This window comes from Urocitellus parryii, unplaced genomic scaffold (genome assembly GCF_045843805.1).
Source record: "Urocitellus parryii isolate mUroPar1 unplaced genomic scaffold, mUroPar1.hap1 Scaffold_86, whole genome shotgun sequence".
Classification (NCBI taxonomy): domain Eukaryota; kingdom Metazoa; phylum Chordata; class Mammalia; order Rodentia; family Sciuridae; genus Urocitellus; species Urocitellus parryii.
Genome location: NW_027554202.1, coordinates 669,141 through 692,974, shown reverse-complemented (window position 1 = coordinate 692,974; position 23,834 = coordinate 669,141). Strand labels below are relative to the sequence as shown.

The 23,834-nt window shown below is 54.5% G+C and overlaps 1 pseudogene; it reads right to left on the bottom strand.

Annotated features, from left to right (window-relative positions):
- The window catches only part of LOC144253016 (endothelin-converting enzyme 1-like), a 48,537-nt pseudogene that overhangs the window by 9,337 nt on the left and 15,366 nt on the right, over positions 1-23,834 (bottom strand).

The following is a 23,834-nucleotide window of genomic DNA, read 5'->3' as shown; positions in this document are numbered from 1 at the left end:
CTTTTGGGTTTCTGATTAAATGTTGCTTCCCCAAGGGAAGCTGCTATGGTCCAAATGTGTCCCCAAAGTTCAAGTGTTGGAACCTTTGGCAGGTGATGAGCTTCTGAGGCTCCGTCCCCCACCCCTGGGGAACTGGGAGCTGTGGAGGGAGCAGGCACCACAGTGGCTTGGTCCACCTCTCTTGCGTGTGCTCTACTGCCTGTCTACCTTCAGCCAAGAGATGTGTGACACTGGGCTTCAGGCTGTCCCGCCAGCCTGCTAGACTGGTCACAAGGCAGGACAGCATCCATGCGTGCCCAGGGGACAGGCTGGCCTCTCCTAGCCCTGCTCTCTCTCTGATGCTCTCGCCCGGTGCAGGAAGCCTGGGTGGCTGAGCTCCCGGGCGGCCTCACCTTCTCCTTGGCTGACTTCCGGGTGTCCTCATCCATCCACTTCAGCGTGCTCAGGCTCTCCTCAAAGGCCTTCTTGATCTCCAGGATTATCTCGCTGGCCTGAGGAGACAGATGTTGCACCCTCAGCTCTGGCCACTGGCCCCCTGGATGCAACCAGTGCCCCAGGCAGGATGACACTGGATCCGAGGTCAAACTGAGGTGGGCTCAAGGCCTCGAGTTCTGCAGAGCGGGCTAAGAGGGTGGCCACGGATGTGCTTCCAGACCATGTTCCTAACATGGACATCCCGAGAGACGAGACGGGCCTTCTACGCACTGGTCTCTGTGGTCAAATGAACTTGGATGTGCCTTGGGGAAGCAGAAAGGTCCGCAGCAAGACTTTTCGGAGCCTTTAGCATGGTGGAGTGCTCTTTTGGGGCCATCCAGAAGACATGGCCTCTCCCAGGCTGATGGGATCCTTTTTGATGGAATAGAGCTTTAACACCCAGAGAACTTGATCTGAGGAGCACTCAGAAAGGCCACACTCAGGGTGCAAATGGCAGCTGTTGAGGGTGACGATGCACGGGCAGACCCGGGGGCCAAAGATAGAAGATGGAAGGATTCCGGGGAAGGGGAAGGCAAGAGCCGTGGGGCTGGGGCCAGACAGACCTGGATTCAGATTCTGCCTCAGCAGATGTGATAAACAATTGCTGCCATTGACTGTAGCTTATTTTGGGCCAGGTGTTCTTTACGTGTAGCATCTCATTTTGTTATGGCCAGGCTGTGTGGGCAATGACCACACAGACTCCATTTTGCCCTGAGACTCCACATCATGTAAGAAACGCTTTTCCCGTGGAAAAGCTCCGCCTCTGCACCCATCAGTGAGCGGTTGCCTAGCATAGCATGTTAGGCGGCACAAATGGCAATTCTTAAAAGTTCCCATTTTTCTTGGACAATCTACCCTGTCAGAGGTGGACTGTCTAGATGTTAGTAGCCATTCTTTAACTTGTCCTCGACTAGGGATGTTTTGGCCCACCCTCTTTACTGCTTATGATTTTAGATCTTATGATGTTTGTTTATGGTTTTGAGTCATAGCAACAGCCACTTATGCGTTAATATGGTTTTGGACTACAAAAGGTGTGCTCGAACCGTGGGAGGGGGTGGAAGGGTGTGGACTAGCAGCCTGGCCCTTGGCTTGTCTCTTGCTTTAAGATCCACTTGGTGATTTATTGCAATCTCACCTTAACAATTTAACACCCCTCTGCAGAAGGGACAGCCCTACTTTCATGTCCCAGGTGAGGGGAGAACACCGCTCAAGTCACCCAGCCAAGTGACAGAGCCAGAATCTGAGCTGGGGGCTGGCTGTCTCCCCAGGACTCAGCCATGATGATCCTCTACCTGCCTGAATAATCCTGTCACCCTCAGAGTAAGAAAAATGTCACTTCTAGGTCAACATTACCTGGTGGGGTCCTTCACAGCCCCAGGACGTGGAGATGGCTGTGGTAGCCTCATGGGGTCACTGGGAAGATCAAATTAAATAACAAAAACTGGCCTGGCCCTCAACCATGGAAGTCATTTAGTAAGTCATACACTGCAGCCTGAGAAGATGGCCTCTGAGTTAAAGAAGGCCCCAGGATCCTGTGGCCTGGAGCAGGAAAGGCCCAGGGCAGAGCAGAGTGTGGGCTGTCAGGGTGGTGGCGGGCTGGGGGGTGGTCCAGCAGATGCGATGCCCACTCTGTCCACAGGGGAGGTACTTACTGTGTTCTTGCTGTCCTCGGCAAAGGTCGCTTTGACAAACATGGGGCCCAGGGCAAAGCCCAGGTTGTTTTCCGTGTCACTCACGCAAAACTTCCAGTGAGGAAGGCAGGTCTGGAAAACACGAGCGCAGAGGGTCACTGGGCCCAGTCCTCCTTCTCCCAAGGCCTGGCTGGGAGGTGGTGCCATCGGAGGCCTGTGCTTCCCCCCAGAACTCCAGGGAGACAGACCTCTTCTGGCCGCAGAAGTTACTTTAGGCCACAGACACCCCTCATGGCCACCATCTACTGTCTCCTGAGTACCAGCCTCTGTGCTTGGCACTTCATGAAGGTCTGCCACTGAGCATACCTAGCGGGCAGGGATGGGCCACTGGACAGACAGGAAGCAGAAATTCAGTAAGGGCAGTCACTGGTCCAGTAGGTGACAGTGGGTAGGGGTGCCACAGGGATGGGAACTCTGACGTGCCTGGTCCTCCATCCGGGGCTCCCGCCAACTCCACCTGGTCCTGCCTCCTGGAGGACACAATGAATCTTGGAGGCGCAGAACCTCGGGAAGCTGCCCATCCACCTGAGCAACGGCAACCTTCCCAGAAGGCCAGGGGCCCAGCGCCATTTACAGCCTCCTAGAGAGAGAAGGCCACAGTGACATCACAAAACTTCAATGTGGGCTTTTTTTTTAATGTGCTAAGGATGCCAGGCAAGCACCTCACCACTGAGCCGCATGCCCACCACAACCCCAGCTCTTTCCTTATATTTTATTTTGAGATAGGGTCTCTCAATGCTCATTGCCCAGAATGGCCTTGAATTTGCAATCCTCCTGCCTCAGCCTCCCCAGCAGCTTGGATCACATGTGTGTCACTGCACCGGGCTTAAGTTAGTTCTTCCTCAGTCTCACCCACAAGCAGTGCTAGCCCACAGGATACCTCAGTATGAACCAGAAATGGTCCTTGAGCTGCAGCTCTCCAGAGCATGGGCTGATAAAGAGCACCAGGAGGGTTTCAGCCTCGCTGTCCCCCTGCCCGGCCATCCCTCCATGGACAGTGTGTATGACCAGGTGTGATGACCCTGCTTATGGAAACCGGTCAAGCTGCAGGGTCCTCTTAACCCTGAGGAACAGGCATGACAACCAGCTCGGGGCAGCCTGCTTCACACAAGCCCTACTGTGAACAACCCAAATGCCCATCGGCAGACAGATGGATAAACAAAATGTGGTGTTTTTCTACAGCGACATACCACTTGGCAGCACGGAGGAACCAGCTACTCAGAGATGCCACAACATGACGAATTCCACAGACTCACTGAGCCAGGTGGCCTGACAGGCAGCATAGGACTCGGCTGCCCATCTGCAGCACCTCGGGGAGACGCAGGAAGGGGCCCGAGGGCATGCTGGGTAACTGGGTCATGGAAAACTTCTTTGTCCTGACCGGGCTGGTGGTCACATGCACGACTTCATTGTCACAAATCAACCAACTGTATCCTTCACCCACACTCTATGCACATGTGTGTGCATATTGTTTTTAAGTGCTGGGGGTTGAACCCAGGGCTTCACACATGCTAGGCGGGCTTGCTTTCTTTTTTTCTTAATGGGGTGCTATGGATGGAACCCAGGGCCACCCTAACACCACACTAAACTAGTCTATGTCTCAAATTTTTATTTTGAGACAGGGTCTCCCTAGAATTACCAGAGTGTGCCACCATGGCCAGGTATACTGAATACTCTATTGTATGTAAATTATGACTTAAAACATTTTTTTTTCTAGTCAAGAAGGAAGGGAAGGCCATTCTAGTCTAAGTGTAGCCCCTGGATTCTGCTTAGCTGTCCCAACCTGTGTCTGTTTCAATGGCTGCTTTCTGCTCCCCTCTCCCTCCTGCCCGCCGCCCTGCCAGCCACTGGGCAGCCCACAGCTGGACACAGATTTGGCCTGGATATGCTGAGGCCGAGAACATAGTGGGTCACAGCTAGGGAGTCTCCAACTTTGAGGCTGGGCAGAGACTCTGATGGCTGTATCACGGGAAGATTCTTATTGTCTTCTGCCGGGCGTCTCGTCTCTGGAGAAGCCCATTCACTTTACACACACGATTTGTCCCCTGAGTGACTCCCCTGCTCGGGGACTGTGCCAGGTCTCAGGAATTTAGAGCTGAATCAACGGCGGGCCTGCCCTTGAGGACTCTGTGGAAATGCCCAGAACATCCAGCAGGAGACAGAGGTGCAGTAATGATGTCAACAGCCGTGACAGCACCGAGCGCCTGAGAGCCCAGGGTGTGCAGGCTGCATGCCTAGAATGCTCCAGGGAGACTAAGGGAGAGGAACGAGGCACAGAGAGGTTAAGTCACTGGCCCGAAGGGAGCACCCAGGGAATAAGTACTGTGGTGGGCTTGAGCCCAGAGAGTCTGGCTCCAGTGACTTCCTGCAAAAAGGCCACTCTGACTGCCTACGACAAAGGTTTTGGAATGAGGAGAAAACTCTTTGAAACAAGAAAGGGTCAGGCAGGATCATCTGACATGGGGCCACCTCCGGGCAGAAAAGGAGGGGCCAACAGGCCCCTGAGGAGGCTGTGCGATGTGTAGCCTCTTCACCATAACCCGAGGAGCACCAGCAGGGAGTGTTAGAGGGGTCCCTCCTCCCCACCAAGATCTGCAGATTGTAGGCAGGTAGCACGAGGACAGCCAGCCAGGCATGCAGCAGAAGCTTCCACCTTTGGAACCGACTTTACAGCCTGAGGAAACAGAGCCCAGGGTCACCTTTTCACAGACGGGAAGACTGAGTCCCTGCCCCATTTAAGTGACCTGCCCAAGGCTGTGTAGTAAGAAGCAGAACCTCCCATTCAAATCTCTGCCCAGCCTCCCCTGCTCTGCAGCCGGGGCACTCCCAGCCATTCTCTGAGCCTTAGGTACATGAGGGCAGGTCAGCCCTGACACCTCCCAGGCAGGCAGGGCTCCTGGGCACAGACCCATCTCACCCGTCTTGGTATTCCCACACAGGGCTTGGGGCCTGGCCCACGGTGACAGTGCAGGGGTAACTGTTGGATGCGTAAATGAGATGGGGAGGCCTCATTCTTGGCATCAGAATTCTTGGCATCAGCTTCCCGGGTGAGAGGGAGGGAGGGAGGCCTGGAAGCCTCTTACAAAAGGAGCCGCAGAGGTTTGGGGGCACTTAAGATGGGTGGAGCCTACTGGGTCTGGGGCCTGGGACTCCTGCTCCCTGAGAGAACCTGGATCTGGACTGGGTTCCCCTGACCAAAAACAGGGAGGATAAGAATCAGGGAACCCTCAAGAGCAGGTGTTTGATGCTTCTGGGGGAGAAGTCCCCACCTTTAGAGTCACAGTTACATAAGGAGAGTGCTGACATCTCCACGGGGAAGCAGCTGGAGGGACAGAACAGAAACTACCTTCTCTGCAAACCAGCTGAGTTGCTAAGACTCCTCTTTGTGCTTTGGCTTGGCATGACCACCTCCTTCCAGAAGCCTCTGCACACCCTGGGGGCCTAAGTCCCCATCAGTGTTCCCATGACCCCAGATAGACCCTCAGTGGCCTCTTCATTCTCCTCCTAGACTCAACCCTCGTAAGTGCAACAGCCCTGAGGGTACAGTGGTCTTACCAGCCCCAGGGCAGAGCACACAGTAGGTGCTCAGCATGAACCCAGGAATCACTGTCGCAGCTCACCTTCTTGGTCCCATACATGACTTCCATGAACTTCTCGTTGGCGTCCTGAAAGCGCTGGTCGAGGAAGGAGCTCGTTTTCCGCACCAGGTTCCAGATCATGTAGTTGTTCAGCAGGATGGGGAAGAGGATGCTGGCTCAGAAATGCCCGGGGCTCCCGAACAGCCTCACCCCGGCCTCCTTCCTAGCCTACCTGGGGCTAGGTTGGCGGCTGCCTTCCAAGCACATGGAATGTAACTCTCCGAGGAGTACCTGGCGCTCTGCCTAGAACCCCCCAGTGTCCGGTGCAATCACTTGCATACCAGCAGTGCTCAATACATGCTGCTGCTTAGCTGCTTAGTGTCTGAAGCTGTGAAGCCGCTGCCTAGAGACTCACCTGGTGGTGTATGCTACAGTGGGGAGGTGGCTGCCATTCCCTGCTGAAGGCCAGACAGGAAGTAGAGGCCTTAGAGCAGCAGGGGCAGGAAAGGAAGCTCTGCCCAGCCAGGTTTCATGAAGACAATTCCCATGTTCCACCCACAGGGCACAGGGAACCTATCTGTGGCTGACCAACTGACCATGCTGAGTCAAGTTTGCAAAGATGTTACCTTAGTACAAAGATGTTCACTATATTCAACATCTAGCCTCAACCGGAATCACCCTGAAAGCCTGACTACAGGGGAGGGTATGGCAAATATTGCATGTACAGTTGATGGAATAGTATGCAACTATAAAAATGATCCTCACAGAGAGTTTGGGATGGCACTGGGAAATATTCATAATGAAAGTCAAGGCAAGGCTTGGAGCAGTGGTGCATGTCTGTAATCCCAGTAGCTCGGGAGGCTAAGGCAGGAGGACAGTGATCTCAAAGCCAGCCTCAGTAACAGCAAGGCCCTAAGCAACTCAGTGAGACCCTGTCTCTAAATAAAATACAAAAAGTTTGGGGATATGGCTCGGTGGTTAAGTGCCCCTGGGTTCAATCCTCACTACTCCTACTACTAAAATAAAAATGAAAAGTCAAGGGAAAAGTAGATTATCCATCTAGTCACATTAAGGAGAAAGAAGAACTATGGATTGGAAACCTCTCTTCCCTCACACCTTCTCTCCCTGATATGCACACACACAAACACCCCCCAAAATGACCAAGAGTAGTATTTTGAATAATTTTACATTTTTCCTATTTTCTGTATTTTTCAACATTTCTATAAGCCTTTGAAATAAAAAAATAAAATAAAATAAAAAACCCGTAAGTATTAATCAAAAAATTATGGGTGGTATTGGCAGTGTCCCGTTCCATGCCAGGAACGTGTAAAAACGTTAATCATTTTGTGTGATTCTCACGAATCCCCTGCTTGGTAAGTGCTATCTGCATCTCCATCTTATGGGTGACGGTATGACCCCGACAAAGGACAAGGGACATGCCCACAGCTACACAGCTGGCTGAGGGCAGCAGGATTTGAAGCTGCCCAGGGGACCAACACCCTCTGCTGCCACTCGGGGAAGCCCACCAGGGTGCGGCACCCTGCGTCCGGCCGCCCTGCCCCTCCTGCCCCTCCTGCCCAGCAGGGCTGCCGGCCTCACCATCTGTCCGTGGCGTTGATGAGGGAGGAGACCTGCTCCAGGTAGTCCTTGTCATAGACCACGATGGGTTCTGACGCGTTGATCTCCATGGGGTGGAAGATGCCGTTGAGGAAGGGCAGCCAGTTGATGGCCTGTGCCAAGGTCTGCAAGGGAAGGGGACAGCGTGAGCCTGGAGGGTGGCTTCTCCTCAGCCCCGTCTTCGGGTGTCCCTCGGAAGGCATCACTGTGCCTCTGCCCTGGGACCACGGTGCAGATGGAGCTCCAGGCAGAGGCTGGCTGGCTGGTGAGCGCTGCTGTGGACAGCGTCCTCAGGAGCCAGAGGCAAACCTCATCTGAAGCGGAACCAGGGTGGGATGAGAGGCTGCAACAGCAACAGGCACAGCAGCCACCACCATCACCGCCCTTCCCATGCGGCATGTGCCACTGCAAAACTGACCAAGCAGCGGCCAAATTATCCCCATTTACAGAGGAAGACATGGAGCCTCAGACCCCTAACAATTAAGAATCAGGAGATGGGCTAGGTAGCTTTCCTGGTGTAGCTTTCTTGCTTATGAGCTGTGCAACCTTTAATAAGTTAATGTGCCCATCTGTGCCTCAGCACCTCATGTGAAAAACAGGGATCATCATGACAATGAGTCCCGTATATCTGGTAACTGGGAGGGTCACACACAGAAGCCAGCACTGTCCCACTCAACAATAGTGTCAGCAGCAGCAGTCTGCTGCAGAGGATCCAACATTCAGGAGGGCCAGTGTTGTAGGGTAAACTGTAGTCCACAGGTGAGGCTGCCGAGGGGGGAGCTGGACAGCAAAGTTGGTGATGAGTGCAGCAAGAAGGGAGAAGCCTGCAGCTCAGCCCTGCACACACCAGGCCCGCGGCTCTGTGTGCTTGTTTGTTTGGGGGAGTTATTGGGGTCTGAACTCAGGGCCACTTTACAACTGAGCCACACCCCCAGCCCTTTTTATTTTGAGGCAGCTAAGTTGCTTGTGGCCTCATTAAGTTGCTGAGGCTGGCCTTGAACTCTTGATCCTCCTGCCTCAGCCTCCCAAGCCTCTGGGATTATAGTAGGCATGCACCATCATGCCCAGCGGCAGCTCTGTCTTTTTTTTTTAAGTATTTTTTAGGTGGACATGATGCCTTTATTTTTATTTATTTAGCTTTATGTGGTGCTGAGGATTGAATCCAGTGCATCACCCGTGTTAGGAGAGCGCTCCACACTGAACCACAACCTCAGCCCCAGCAGCTCTGTTTTAAGGACCTAAAATGAGAACCTGTACCCAGAGCTTTCCAAAGAGACACTTGGCTTTTCATCACTATCAGCTCCCAACAGATCTCACTTTCCCTTTGGCACCCCAAGGTGCCCTGCTCAGAGGTGTCTCCCCCAACACCTCCACATCACGGCCAGCATCTCCTGCAGTAGCAGCCTCCAGCCATGCGAGCTATCCCTCTTGAGGTTGCAGATTTTTGTTATGAAGTCCTACAACATTTTAAAAATAAACTGTGGTAAAATATGCTGCACATTTGTAATCCCAGAAACCCAGGAGGCTGAGGTAGGAGGATCTCAAATCAAGGCCAGCCTCAGCAACCTAGTGGGACCCTGTCTCAAAATGAAAGATAAAAAGGGCTGGGGATGTGGCTCACCCAGCTGCAGATGACTTTTGCAAGACTTGAACTCTGTGCTTTCCACTTTCCACCCCCACCTGTCTCTGTGAGTCCGACGCTGGCCTGACCAGCCTGGCTTAAGTGCAAACACATAGAGATTCGGGCTTCAATGTTGGTGTGTGTCCCTTGGTGTCACTTCCTCAAGCAGAGCTGTGCAATGTGTCTGCTCTGGCCCTGTATTCCCCACACGTTCAGTTATTTTTAGTGTGCAGTTTTACAGAACACGAGGCTTTGGGCTGCATATCTTGTCTTTTAGCAAAGACACCTCTACATGTCAATCACTTGGATGGGCACCTGACTTAGCCAGCAAATCCAGAAATTACGATCATTGCTTAAGACCTTCCAAAAGTGGCCCTAGGCCTGGCAGATTTCAAACTCCATTCTCTATTCTCTTGAAAGGGCAAAATGTAAGATAAATACGGGAAGTGAGAAATGCATTCCCTTCATACAGGAAAACCATACCCATAAAGCCACCTAAGATCCACCCCCGCCTGCTGGGACAGGCAGTCAGTCACAAGACCCCCAATTCACAGAGGCTGAGTTTGCTGATCAGGGAAGGTGACTTTCCTGAGGTTATATGGATTACTGTGGGGGTTAAATAAAACTCAGGGCACTCATCTCTGGGTGTATTTAGTGGGGTGCTGGGGATTGAACTCAGGGCCTTGAGCAGGCTAAGCACAGGCTTTACCACTGGGCTCCACCCCAAGGCCATTGTTCCTGGGTTTATTTTTTTTATTTTTTAATTTTTTTTTGGTTGTAGTTGGACATTTATATGTGGTGCTGAGACTTGAACCCAGTGCCTCACACGTGCAAGGCAAGCGCTCTACCACTGAGCCACAACCCCAGCCCCTGCTCCTGGGTTTAAGTGGACATCTAATCCATTGGGGAACAAACATCTCAAAGGACAGATGAGGCTGGGGACGGGGCGGGGGCAGCTCCCAAAGGCGGTATTGTGCTGGTACAAGTCATCTACCAGTTCTCAGAAGGGGGCTGACTGGCGTCATCCCTGGGTGAATGTTCCCACCAACACCGATGGCAAACCCCCATGAGGCTGGGAAGAGAAGCGCACAGTGGGCCCCGAGCTGGCAGGTGCCAGCACAGCCCTGCTACATGAGCTGGGTGACATGAGCTGGTGACATTGAGCTGGGCGTGAGGAGGCCTAGATCAGAGTCCCCATCAGGAACCAGCTCTGGGCACTGTCTATCCTTTCCCTAAGATGGGGTCAGTAACCCTGCCCCCAGAGCTGACTGCTGCAAGCCTCTCAGCCTGGCCTCCCCCGTGGCCCAGAGCCTCCCCTCTCCCTGGCAGGAGACCCTCAGGCCAATCTCTACATTTCTGTGGCCACAGAATTCAGAGGTGTGTGATGAGACCTTCAAACTGGGTCCCACAATCAGGGTCACCTGAATGCATGGCCTGGTGGCAAAGACCCTGGGAAAGTGGGTTAGTTTACCGAATGTCACCAGTTACAGGGCTCACGAGAGCTTTATGAACTGAGGTGGCGGATCCCTGGTGCAGGGTGAGGTATCAGGTGGAGAAAACCCTACTACTCATCACAAACCTGCTCGTTCCAGGACAGCAGAGTCCTGACAGGGCAATTCTCACAACTCGGAGATAAAGAGGCTTGTGCTGACAGCAGGACATCCACATTTCAGTGTCTTGCTTTAGTGAACTCCTGAGACGCAGGTGCCGAGATCCATCTCCATGGATGTGGAAGTTTTGTTTGTTTGGTTGGTTAGTTGGTTGGTGCTGGGGAATTAAACTCAGGGTGCTCGACCACTGAGCCACACCCCCAGCCCTATTTTGTATTTTCTTTAGAGACAGGGTCTCACTGAGTTGCTTAGCACCTTGCTTTTTGCTGAGGCTGGCTTTGAACTCACTATCCTCCTGCCTCAGCCTCCCGAGCCACTGGGATTACAGGTGCGCCTGGCTAATGCAGCAGTTTTAATGGACTAGGACACTCTGCCCTGACTCAGATCCCCTAGAGGCAGGCCCGAGAGCTGCTTCCCATGCCCACAGCCTAGGAGGACAGCTGGGCACCAACCAACTCAGGCCTGAGGAGTGGGAAAGATGAGGGTGCTTTCAGGCTTCATTTTTACAGGAGAAATGGCAGAGGATGGGGCCGAGGCCCAAACAGCCTGCGGGACGGGAGGTCCTAGAAAAGAATGAGAAGGCCCCCCTCACCCCTAGAGCAGCAGAAGGTGGTCTGACTCATGGCTCTGAATCCGAATTCCACTTGGGGCTAGCCTGGAACACCATTCTGTTACAGCAGGTCTACCCTTGAACCACACGTAAGCCTGGAGTCCCTCTCCTCGATTCATCTTAAGTAGGAGAAGAAAACAAATCTCCAGCTACCAGAGAAGAAGACACTCTGTCCCAGGATGGAATGATTCAAGTTAATTTAGTGATAGGGACCTGAGAAATATTACCGATCACAAAAGCACAGCACTACTGATATTGACTTCTGGGATGCTACTTTTCCACGGCGCATGCCAGTTTACAAAACAAAATCTCATCTTCTGCGTGATGTTATGTCCTCATAACCCGCGGGCAGGCCAGGCAGGTTTTGGGGGCGTCCAGGACTTCTCTAAATGTTACCCTGTGTGTTTTTTTCATGCACACATGCCCATTTTTCCTGGGTGACAGTCTGTAGTTTTTGAGCTGTTCTCAAAAGACTCCATGACTTAAGAGTTAAGAGCCACTGTCCCTGGTGAAGGCAGGGGCGGTGTCTCATTTGTCTCTGTTCCCGCACAGAACAGGTGTGAGCAGATGAGCAAGGGCTTTTTACCTGGAAGGAAACCAAGGCTCAGGGTGGGCTCCTCACCTGCCAAGGCCACACGGCTCAAGATGTGACCCTCTGACTCCAGGCCCCCGGCAGGCACTGTGTGGTCTTCAGCCCCTGCTGAAGTTATGACTTTTCCTTTCTTCCATGAAAGGAGAGTGAAAGCAATGGGGAGAGGCTGCCCGGGGCAGAACCTGCTGGCCACGCCAGATTGATGTCCATTCTCTGAGCACCACGTCAGAGCCCTGAGGCGAGCACTCAGGCTGGGCCCCCTGCAGCTGGGGAGCAAACTGCATCTCCCTCCACCTCCGGCCTCAGAGCAGAAAAACAGTGCCAGATGGTGCCCGACACAGGCTGCCAATCTCCATAACAACCCGCGTGAACCACTCACCCTGCCACCAACCTCCCTGGGGACCCGAGGGGCAGCTGTGCCACCAGAAGGCTGGGATTTCTTGCCTCAGCCCACGTCTTTGCATGGGCTGCACCTGTGCCTGGGAGACCCCACTGCCCACAGCCCTCAGGATAAAGTGCGTCTCAAAGTCCAGGATCTGCTGCATCGCGGGCCAGGTGGTGCCCTAACCCCCTGGCCCAGCAGCCTCCCAGCTGGACCATGTAGTGCAGGTATCCAGTCAGCCAGGGACTCAACACTCCCAAACTGCTGCCCATTAGGCCAGGGTGGAGCAGGGCTGGCTGTAGCCCTGTGCCTGGGGCCAGAGGGACACACACTTCACCCAGGAAACCCAATGGAAGCACGACTTCCAGAATGAAGCCCACGAGGCCCTGCACACACCAAGGTCCCTGCGGGGCAGGTGTACACTCAGCTTCCCCAGCCCTTCCCCACTGGGCCTCAGCGCCCTGCTTCTCTCGCCCACAGCACTAGGCAGGGAGACTGGGATTGTTTCTTAGTGTCCCCACCAGACCAGAAGCACAGGAAAGTGGGGCCCAAGTGGCCCCTGATACATCTGTCAGATGGAGGAGGAAAAAAGGGCAGGAACTTCCTCCTCGAAGGAAGAGGGAAAGGATGGGAGAGAAGCCGGGAGAAGACCGACCGGCAGTGGAACCCACTGCAGGCGCAGGGTCTACCCCAGCAGAACAGCAAGGGCCACCAGGCACTCCTGCCTGAGGGCAAGGAACAGGGAGATCCGTGGGACCACTCTGCTCATTCCTCGGAGACCACCAGAGCCCAGGACAAGCGGGTCAGCAACAGCACACGGGCCAGAAAGAAGGAAGCAGTAGGAAGTCCACCCCAGGCCCTGGAGGCCTAAGCAGCCACCAGGGGCAGCCTCGACAAGGCTGACCTTTGGAGGGGACAGCAGGTCTCCAGTGAGGCACACCAGTTTCACAGAAAGTACAGGTCTGACTCCCAGTTACGCCTCTGGATATTGCCTAGGGACATGGTCAAAAGCTGAGCCAAGCCTGAGTCCCAGGGCCAGCACCCCTGCACTCAGGAGCCTCCGGGCCCTGACCATGTCTCTTCATCTCCTGTTCAGCAAAGGGAGAAGCAACGTCGGAATCCACACCCCACCTTTACTCAGTGCTCGGTGCTGGATGACTGGGAGCTGCTAGGGAAACGCTGTCACACAAAGCAGCCCAGCGAGGGAAGAAGCCTGGCTCTGGAGTCCCTTTGCAGGTAATCTTACTTGTCTGAGCCCCAGTCTATCTGTAACATGGGCATAAACACCTCCTTCCAAGGGTGGCTTTAAGGTCATGATGAAGTGGGTATGACCCCTCCCCCCAAGAGCCCTGTCCGACTCTGTGTACTCCAGTGGCCCTGCCCCTGCAGTAGATGGCACACAGGGTACCTAAAGCTCGGAGGCCGTCACTTTGTGGTAATGAGCTCCTTGTCCCGACGCTTCTCCTGGGGGATGGTGATATTGGCCAGCGCTGTCTCAAAGTCCAGGATCTGCTGCATCTGGGGCCGGATGGCGTCCTCATCCCCCCCGCCCAGCAGCTTCCCCAGCTGGACCATGTAGTTCAGGTATCCGGTCAGCACCTGTGGGACCCAGCATCCCAAAACTGTCAGTCAGTGGCTGCCACCTGCCGCCCAGTGGGCCAGGTGAGGCTGGCCCAGCTGCAGCCCTGTGCACAGGGCCCAGGAAACATGCTGGAAAACAGCTCTGGGGAGGATTCTGGGGTGTATTCACTGGTGTCCGTTGTGCTCCTGGTAAAGCCCACTGCCTCTGGGCACACACAGGTCCCTGAGGCTGGCCCCTGCTGCTCTGGCCCTGCCTTCAGGGCTCGTCCTCGGCCATCTTCCTGTTCTGGAAATGCACCTTTTCTGAACCACCCTCTACCACCACATCCCTAGAGCTGAATCAATACTTTCTGGGCTCCCTCTGCCCTGATCACAATGTATACAGTTGGGTGGTCAGTTAAGTAATGTCTCCCTCTCCTACTGGACCTTGAGCCCCGTGGACAGGTGAGTGAACCTCAGGTGGGCCAGGCAGGGGAAGGGAGAGCTGTGAGGGGTTGGAGGTGATCTGGTTGTGGCTCTGGATCTCCCCACTTACTGGCTGTGTTACCTTGAACAGGTCACTTCTGTCTCTGAGACTTATTTCTTCTTCTGTATAGGGCAAGGTAAAAAGAATATCCATTTGACAGATAAAGCAAATGATATTCAGAGAAGCTGAGTGACTTTGGGGTGACTGGGAGGGTTAGAGGTGAGTATATAAAAGGTCTGAGACCCTCAAATGGTGGGGGCTGCTACTGCACCTCTCTACAATCGGGACAAATGACACCTAACCCCTGCCCTTTGTGCCCACAGTGCCTGCATATGAACTAGTGAGCCTGGGGGCATCCCTACCCTGACTGGGCTGCCTGTTGCCCATCAGGAAAGTGATACCCCTGTGTTCCCCCAGCTTCTAAGACCTGCCCAGGTATGCTGTGGGGGACATGGTGGGAGAACCACTGCAAAGTCCCACTCACCTTCTCGTTTTCAGTCTTGTTCAGGTAGTAATCTCTGGAGGGCAAGCCCAGGCCAGACTGGTCCACCTAAAGAGGGAGGCAGAGTGAGAGGAAGGCCCTGCTGCAGGCTTGTGTGTCTCCTGCGGCCTCTGCCTGCCCCAGGAATTTTCACACCAGGCACTGAGGACCAGCTCAGGTCCCAGCAGGAGCACAAGCCGGTAGCCGAAGTCACAGATGGGATCACTCAGTGATAAGACAGACACGTTCCTGCCCACCTGTGGGGTCAGCTGCAGGGACCTGGGCCCTTCTGAGGGCTGGACAGAGCCTCCTTCCTCTTCAAACACCCCTTGGCCTCAGCAATGCACTCTACTTCTCTAAACCCTTCCCAAGTGGCGAGGAGCCAACACAGGTGACTTAACCTTAACCCAAGTTACTTAACCTTTCTGATCCCCAGGTTCCTCGCCAAGAAAGTTAGGGAGATAACACCTAACCTTCAGAGCTGGAATGAGGATTCAAGAGGACAGTGTCAGTACAGGGTTTCCTGAGAGTGGGGCAGGCAGAGGAGGGTCACTTCCTGATGGCTACCATTGGAACCTTCTGGCCACACCTTGACTCAACTTGGGTAGCTGCTATTATAGTTCATTAGGATGAAAAGGAAAGTGTAGCTCAGTGAGGTTGACGCTTGTTAAGGTCACACAGTGAGTGAGTGGTGCAGTTGGGCTGAGAACTAAGCCTTTATGACCCCTAATCTGGGGGCTCTCCTGGGTGTGCTGATCCTCAGCCTTGGGCAGGCTCTGGTGTGAGAGATGGACCAAAAGCATTCCAAGCAGCACCACAGAGCCAGATGCTAAGGGAGGGGACAATGAGGTGGCTACAGCTGTGCCCAGGAGTTGATATCACTTGTCATTTCTGTGGCCCATGATGAGCTGTCCACTGAGATGGCTAGTCTGCCCTCTCATAGCCTCTTGTCTATAAAAATCTCACTGCTTGGGGCTTCCAGAAATAACCCCGGCTTAGAAACCAGAGCCTGCTGCTGTGTCCCAGGGCAGGTCTCCCTCCACCCCAGGAGGCCACACCCTTTGCTTCCCTGGCCCAGGCCTGCTCACCTGGATCACATTGCTATTGGAGTTCTTAGAGTCTGCACTGACATAGACGGAGAAGAAGGGTGAGGTTCGGTAGTGGGCAGTGACCACCTGCAGGGTGTCCTAGAAGTTGTACTTGGCCCAGGGACTTGTGATATTCCAGCCTCTGAGCTGGGAGAAGGCAGAGCAAATAGGGAGGGGAAGGTGGTAAGGAGCCTGTATGCAAATTCTGGTTCTGCAGCTGACTTGCTCTGTGACCCTGGAGCAGTCATCTGACCTCTGGGAGCATCCAGAGCAAATGAAAGGGCTTCTGACCTGTGACCTGGAGACCCACAGAGGGAGCAAAGACTCATCCTTAACAACTGAGCTGTGAATCCCAGAGACTTTGCCCCCTGTGCTGTTCATTTGTTGGACAATCAATCACACGAACGTGATTACTATTAAGACAAAAATCCAATTGTAACTATGGGAAATAAGGCTCTGTATTTTGAAAAAGGCTGATAAGCTATGGTCTACCTTGGTCTCTCTCCAAGTTGGGACTTAAAAAAAAGTCTCTTTGGTCCTCCAGGATTAGCACACACTGGCACATGGGGCCTGTGCCAGAGAGGAGGGACTGGGAGAGTCCCCATGCCTGCAGCAATACCTTCCCTGAACTGAGATAGGATGGCGAGCCCTTGAGCAAGTAAAGGGTGGCCAGAAAAGCCGCAGCCATCTCTGTCTGTGCCAGGCAGCCTGGCCCGGAGGGAAGATTTCTCCTGGGCTCAGGAGCAAGGCGAGGCCTCCAGCCAGCAGGTCTGGCTCTGTTGCTGGCCTAAGACTCCCTGTTGGTTTCTCTGGAACAACACACACCTCTTGCACACTCACACCCACCTCCTGAGGAAAGGGAAGTGGCAATCCAGAGGAAGAGATTCCCAGTGAATATTGTCCCCAAGGCCCACGCAGATGCACTGAGACACTTAGATGTCCTCAACAGATGCTAACACACAACCCCACACATTACAACAGACAGTCCCCCCACGCACAGACGTGCATGCACACGCAGTGGCAGACAGACAGGCTGCGTGTTCCAGCTGGGTGCGGAGGCTGGAGGTGTGGGGTGGCTGAGCACCAGTGGGCCTGAGAGCTGCAGCCAGAGGGGCTGGCAGGAGGCGCGGCAGGAGGGAGGCGTGAGCATGTCCCAGGGACTCACCTTCTCAATCAGCTCCATCAGGGGCTTGGCCCTGAGCTCCTCGATCCTGGTTTCATTCATACATGCGCGGTAGTATACTTGGGCCTTCCTTTCTGCCTCATTCGAGCTGGCTGTGGAATTTTCTAGAAGGATAAGAGATAGCAGATATTGAATAAGCCCCCATTTACCTGCTGGGGATCCCCAGGCAAGTTTCTTTTGGAGCCTTGGTGCTCCCCACTGTGAAGCCATCAGGGCAGCTGCTGTCAGGGAGCAGCCAGCCCCAGCGGGTATGAGTGCCCCCATCCTAGCTGGGTGCAGATCAGGAGGGCATGCCCTGTCTCTGCCCATCTGCTGATCAGGCCTGAGGACCTGTCCCTGGCATGGCAGCCCAGGCTCACCCAGCAGGACAGTCGGCATCCCTGCCAGCCAACACGTGGCAGGAACTCCCCTGCCTGGTGCTGGGACAGAGCCAAGTCTCAGCTTCAGATCCCAGCTCACCTTCCTTGTGAGAAACACTGGGGTTGAGTGAAGCCTGAAAGGCCTCATTCACTGTGAATTGAGTTTCCGCTTCCTTCTCAGGGGGCCAGGTGCAGTCAACAGACCCGCGGACGACTCCAAGGGCTGTTTTCCCCGTCCTTCCCCAGCTCAGGCCAGCAGCACCTCATCCTCTTTGGTTCTCAGACCCCCACCCACCCACCCACCCGGAGACTCCCTTCCCATCCCCTGTGTCCTTAGCCGCTGGTCCAGAGCTGCCTGCTGAAGGCCACCCTCCTGTGTGAGCACAGCACGGAAGGTCCCCATCTGTACCTGGTGAGTTTGAGTACTCAGGTCCCCAGGACCTACTATGTGCTGGGGCTTCTGGGCCTGCATGTTTGTCTCAGAGCTCCACTCCAGACCACGTCAGATTCCTGGCCCCTGCGTCCATCTGTCCAGCTTGCTCCCACCCTGGGCTGGCCACTTGTCCTTCTCTCAGATTAGTTGCTCTCTGAATTTAAACCTCTTCCTTTGCTTTCTCCCAAGATCTCTCCAAACCCACCTCCTCCATAGGCACCTTTCTCGTGGGCCTCTATCGACCCATCCATCCATCCATCCATCCATGGAATGCAGAGCCATCCAAGGGTTGCTCTGTGCCAGGTACTGCGGGTACTCTGGGGCCAGACAACAATGTCCTCAACCCCAGGAGGCTTCGGCATGGGACCCTGCTAAAACACCACTTGCTTCCATCCTTTCTCAGTCTATTTTTTTTACCCAGAACCTCTCCTATGTTGCTCCTTCCAGAACATTCTCAGCACTCTGGGCACAAAATTAAGACCTGCTCTCTATCCCCAAAGAGCTTACTGTCTAGTGGGGACATAGATGTGCCAAGGAAGGAACACAGCACACAAAAGTGCTTTAACACTGCAGAGGCTCTGGAACACAGAGAAGCACCCCCCTCTGCCTGGGGGTGGGGGGGCTTCCAGAGGAGGTTCTATTGGAGCTGGTTCTCAAAGAGAAACAAAGGCAGTCTCCAGGTAGAAACAGGGCAAAGGGCACTGGGTGGAGGGAGTGGACAGCGTGGGGCCAAGGAAGGAAGCAGGAAGGGCCTGCTGCTAGAAGAAAAGGAAAGTGTGTTGCATTCTCTGGGTGCCAAGGGCACGAGTCACTTCCTGGCCAGTCTTTAATCAGCTTCTCCAGTCCTCACCCCACAAGGATCCCCGTCCCTCCATTCTGGCATAAATAGCACCATGGTTATCACTGGTCAGAGGGCATCAAGCCCAGTCTAGCTGAGATCTGGGAGGTAGCCCCAGAAAGGGCACGTGGCGGGCTGGACTGAAGGCAGGTCAGAGCCAAGAGAAGGCCCTGAGTGAGAGATGGAGGTTGGGGGCTTGAACAGGGAGGGGCAAGCCCTGCCCTGGAGACCAAGGGCTGCTGCTGTGCTCTGGAGACACCTGTGTGAGGCTTCCTGGGGACAAAGGAGGGAAAGGGGGCCGAGCTAGGGTTGCTGCCACATCTCCAACTCAGGAAGCAGAGCATGGGGTGGCAGAGGGGAGTCCCTCACCCCAGGGGCCTCAGCTCTGTGGCAATGCTTTTCCCTTCCTAGCAGCTAGGCTCTTGGAAGGACAAGCAGGAGAACTGTCATCATTTGCCAGGCACAGAAACTGCGCCTCACCATCCACATCTGGCTCCAGTCATGACCCTGAATGCCAGGGCCACTGTTAGGGGAGGTGCTCTGTGCACAGCTAGAGGGCCTGGCATCTCCCTCCTCCAGAGCCCAAGGCCACCCAGATAAGAGGCCCATGGAAGGCTCACCAGGAACAGCCTGGCTGTGCTAATCACAGCACATTCTGAGTTCCAGCTTGAGGCTGCCTGGCCCTTAATTCCCTAGCACCTGGAGGTCAAGGACAACGCCTTCAAGCATGGCCTCCCTCTCTCCTTTGTTGAGAGGCTCCCCAAACAAGCTCAAAGTTCCTCCAGCAACCTGGGGTCCTGCTCACTGGCTTTCCCACAGCTGTGGGTTTTTGGTGTTTGGTGGCCACCAGGCTCGGTGTGGAGATGCATGGATCTGTCCAAGGAAGCTGGCAGCCCAGTGGTGAACAGATGGCAACTAAAGTCACAAGAGTGTTTGATTCCACACAGGGGAGTATGAAGAGAAGGTGCCGGAAGCCATGAGAGGATGGTGGGAGAGGCCTGGGAAGGCGGCCAGAGGAAGCCCTGCTTGGGCAGGAGGAAGCTGACGTGGACCGGGAGTGGGGCTACATGGGCTGCCTCGCGCCACATTGTGTCTTAGTCATCCCTGTGTCCCCAGAACCTGAACAGGCACAAAGTAGGCCTTCAGCAACATGTGCTCAAAGAAGGGAGCTCAGTGTCCGTGTTTAACAAGGCAGGATGTCACCTCAGGGGAGGGGGGGTGATGGGGCTGGTGCCACCCAGGATTTGCATGGAGAGGAAATGCAGGTGTGTGCTGTGCTACGCCCCCTCCAGGGGCACCATGCCTGGACCCCGCTTCAGCTCTGGCTGGGGCAGGAGCCCTGGTGGAAGTTTAAGTTCCTCTTCCCACCTCTGCTTCCTGGAGCCCCAGGATTCTCCCACCCCTCTCCTTCCTCACTCAAGGGCTCCAGGGACAAGTGCTGAAGCAAGATGGCCAGGTGGAGGCCACTGGAGTAGATCAGGTGGGCCAAGATGGGGGCGTGGGCCAGCAGAGGAGGGGTGAGAGTGTCAGGAACGGTCCCAGGCTTCCTCAGCCTGGGCAAGCAGCTGCCTTTACCAGGATGTGGAGCCTGGGAACCAGTGGCAAGTGAAGAGCGTCGGTCTGAAGTTCAGGTTCAGACACCTGGGGATCTCTACCAGACCCCCGAGTGGACCTCTGCCCTGGGCCTCAGCCACTGACTCGTGCAACCTCCAATAAGTTACCCAACCTCTCACCTATAAATTGGGTGTGGTACTAGTAAGAGCCGCAGTGGGAACTGTTAGGATGAGATGTACACACACGGCCACACCCACACAGGGGTGGCTGGTCCCCAGAGAGGCTTAAGTGGCCTGGGTTCAAATTCCAGGAAGCCCAAGCTGCTGTGGGCTCTGCCCTCCCAGGCAGGCGCCTGCCCTCCCCTCCCTGGGCCTAACCTTCTCCCTGTCTCTGAAATGTGAGGATGATGCTGAATCCCCATGGGCTGTCCATGAGATCTCAGTGCAGGGCCTGGCCTGCAGTAGGCACCATGAATGGCAACAACACATGGTATCCTTATGTTTTTTTCTCCTGCAGAACAAGGCGCCTTCTTTATCAGCTCCTGCTTTCCCCATCAGGATGGGGCTCTGGAGGCCTGTGACTGTTGGAACTGAGTCTGTGGTTTGTATCTAAAACAAACACAGGTCCTGCCCTGATGGCCAAGTGGGGGCCCCACACGTCCCTGGCCAGGCAGTCCTGCTGCAGCCAGGGAGACCATAAAATTCCCAGCCCCCATCCTGCAGCCTGCCTGGGTCACCGCTCTGCCCCCCTGGGTCACCGCTCTGCCTACCTGGGCTCATTCAGGCTCCTGAGGAGTGATGTGGAAAAGGGCGTTCCAATAAAAACTCCCAGAGGAAGAAGTGGCCCTATTAAATGGGATGCTGTCCTTCCTCTCCGGGACTTTGGGGAAGTGACTGGGGAAGTTTCTGGGTCTCAGGGCCCCAAGAAGGAAGAATCCAGGCAGTTGGAAACTCTGTGGTCTTGTCTCAGGCTGCCAAACAATTTCTATGCCCTTGGGACCCCAGAGTGGCCCTGTCCCCAGAATGTGCCCCGCACGGAGCCAGCATTTCAAAGACACAGCCTGTCACAGAGGGCAGGAAGATGAAACAGCAAATGCGGGAAACATAAAAACAAAACCTTGAGCGATGACACAGGGTGACCTGATTCGTTGCCAGATCAGTGACGTGGACACATCTCATGCTGCTGGAATAGCGTGCATGTGTAGATTGGTGTTTGGGGTAGAAGGAAGGAGGCTGCGAACTTTTTCTAATGATCCCGGTATTGCTTGAATTGTTACAAGCTTGCATTACATTTTTTTGTTATGCAAATATATATATATATATATATATATATATATATATATATATATGATATTGTAGATATTGTAGAGTAAACCTGGCAATACCATGATGTAGTTCAGGCCCTAAGAAGCCCTTGGAAGACTCAACAGAGGCAGTGGGTCGAAGGGGTCTTGAAGGGCCAGGTGGGGGCACTCTAGAGACTGGATCCAAGCACAGTGGGAAAGTCTCAGGCAAGGGCCAGGCTAAGGAGTGAGGGGCCTGTCTGTTGGCTTCCCAGGGTCGCTTAACCACTGAGCCTCATCCCAAGCCCTTTTTATTTTTCATTTTGAGACAGGGTCTCACTAAGTCGCTTAGGGCCTCGCTAAAGTGCTGAGGCTGGACTCGAACTTGTGATTCTCCTGCTTTGGCTTCCCAAGTGGCTGGAATTACAGGCCTGCACCCCTGTATCTGGTGAGGCCACACTCTTGTCTCCCCTAAGTCCACAAGGTAGTGCTTGTATGTCTCTTGGGGGAGAGGCAGAGTGCAGTGAGGCGCCTGTGTTCTGAACAGCTGAGGTCGCACCCTCCAGCCAGCAGGCTGCAAGGAGGACACACCACAGTGGCCCCGGGCCTAGTTCAGCCCACCTGCTCCAGGTCTCTGGATTTCCTGAGGGTCCTGGGGTGAATTCACCCATGAAAGAAACACAAGGCTTGCCCAAGCTCACTTGGCACATGGATGGTAGTTGCAGTCCTCTGGACCAGTGGACGCCATCCTTGCCGGCACTGCAAATATCTTTTCCTCTGTCCATCTAGAAAGAAGTCTGCTCCGGGTGACCTCAGAGGAGCCTGAGCACTCTCTCTTGTTCCAGTGTCCACCCAGGTATCAAGGCCCCAGGTATCGAGGCCCACAGGTGAGGGGCTGTTCTAGACTAATCCCCAGGATGTGCCTTCCAAGCCTCTGGTCAGTGTGATGCGAAGGTGACCCCAGTACTGAGTCAGGCCTATGCCACGGCTTGGCTGGCCTGCAAAGCTCGGCCAAGCAGCCACTGCAGATGGGAGCCGTGAGGCCAGAGGCTCTGCTCAGCCAATCTCTTGAGCAGCATCACTTGGGGCCTGTCAGTGGGGAATCTGACTTCAGGAGAGCCAGGAGACAAAGGACAGAAGTTTTGAGGCCCCATAGCTGATCCCAGCTCTACCTTTTCCTGGGAAATACACTTCTTTTGTCTTTGTGAGTCTCATCTGTAAAATGGGAATATACTGGTGCCTACTTGAATGTACCACAGGAATAAAATAAAGTAACCCAAGGCCTCGGTGGCGGGGACGTGCCTGTACTGCCTGCTCTGGAGCCAGGTCCGCGTCAGTGTTTCCCTGAGAAATAAAATAAGCAGAGATTCTTTCCCTTAGAGCATCCTGATTAACCACGTGAGCTAGACGCCACTTCACAGGTGGAGAGCTGAGGCCTGAGAGGCTGGTGGCCCTCTGTAGTCACACAGCTTGTCAGGATGAAGTCCGGTTGGAACCCACCCCACCAAGAAGGGCGCCTATGCCCTGTTGAGCCCTCTGTGGGTGCCAGGCCCTGTGCGTGGCCCTCTGAACCACACGTGCCAGTCAGTGTCACAGCAGCCTCACTCCCGGTGGCACTGGCTCCTCCATTTCACAGAGACTGGAGCTACGGTGGAGAGAAGCAGGTCACTTGGCAGCGGCCAAGCTCGTAGGCCAAGGCCACCAGACTTCGCAGCTCTCTGGTCTGCCTCCTGATACCATCAGCCCCTGGCCCTGGGGTCAAGGGTTTGATGGCCTGGTGCTGGCTGTTCTGTCCCCGGCTCAGAGCAGATTTCCATGTACAACGGGACTCTCAGGGACACGGTGATGTAAGGCTACGGCCCAGGCCTTGAGGCCACTCCTCATGAGCCCTGCCAATGTACAGGGAACAGGACAGGATGGATCCAATCTTGGCACAGGTCTAAGGTCCTCCCAGTAAGAATTAGCTCCAGGCCAGTCGGAGGCCAGCGCCCTTGACCACAAAGCAAAAGGAGTGGTTCTGGGCTTAATTGCCCATCTTTCTTCCTCCCCCCCTCGATGCTATCTGCCCCCCAGAGCACCAGCCCCACTCCATTCTGGAATGAAGGTATGTTCTTGGCAAAATTATTTCACATTTCTGAGCCTCAGTTTCCTCACTCTGTAAAATGGGAATGATAATCCCTAAATTCCAGGATGTTAATGAGAATTAAAGAGGCAGTAGATATAAACAGCCTAAAACATAACAGACACTCAAAAACTGCCATTGTCCTTCCCACTCTCCTTTAGCCCTCAGTGTTCTGTGCTCCCTTCAACACAGTGACAAGGGAGCTATGTCTGTCCCTTATACCTGAGGAGAGGGCATGGGACAGGGGAAAGGACACAGGACCAGGAATCAGG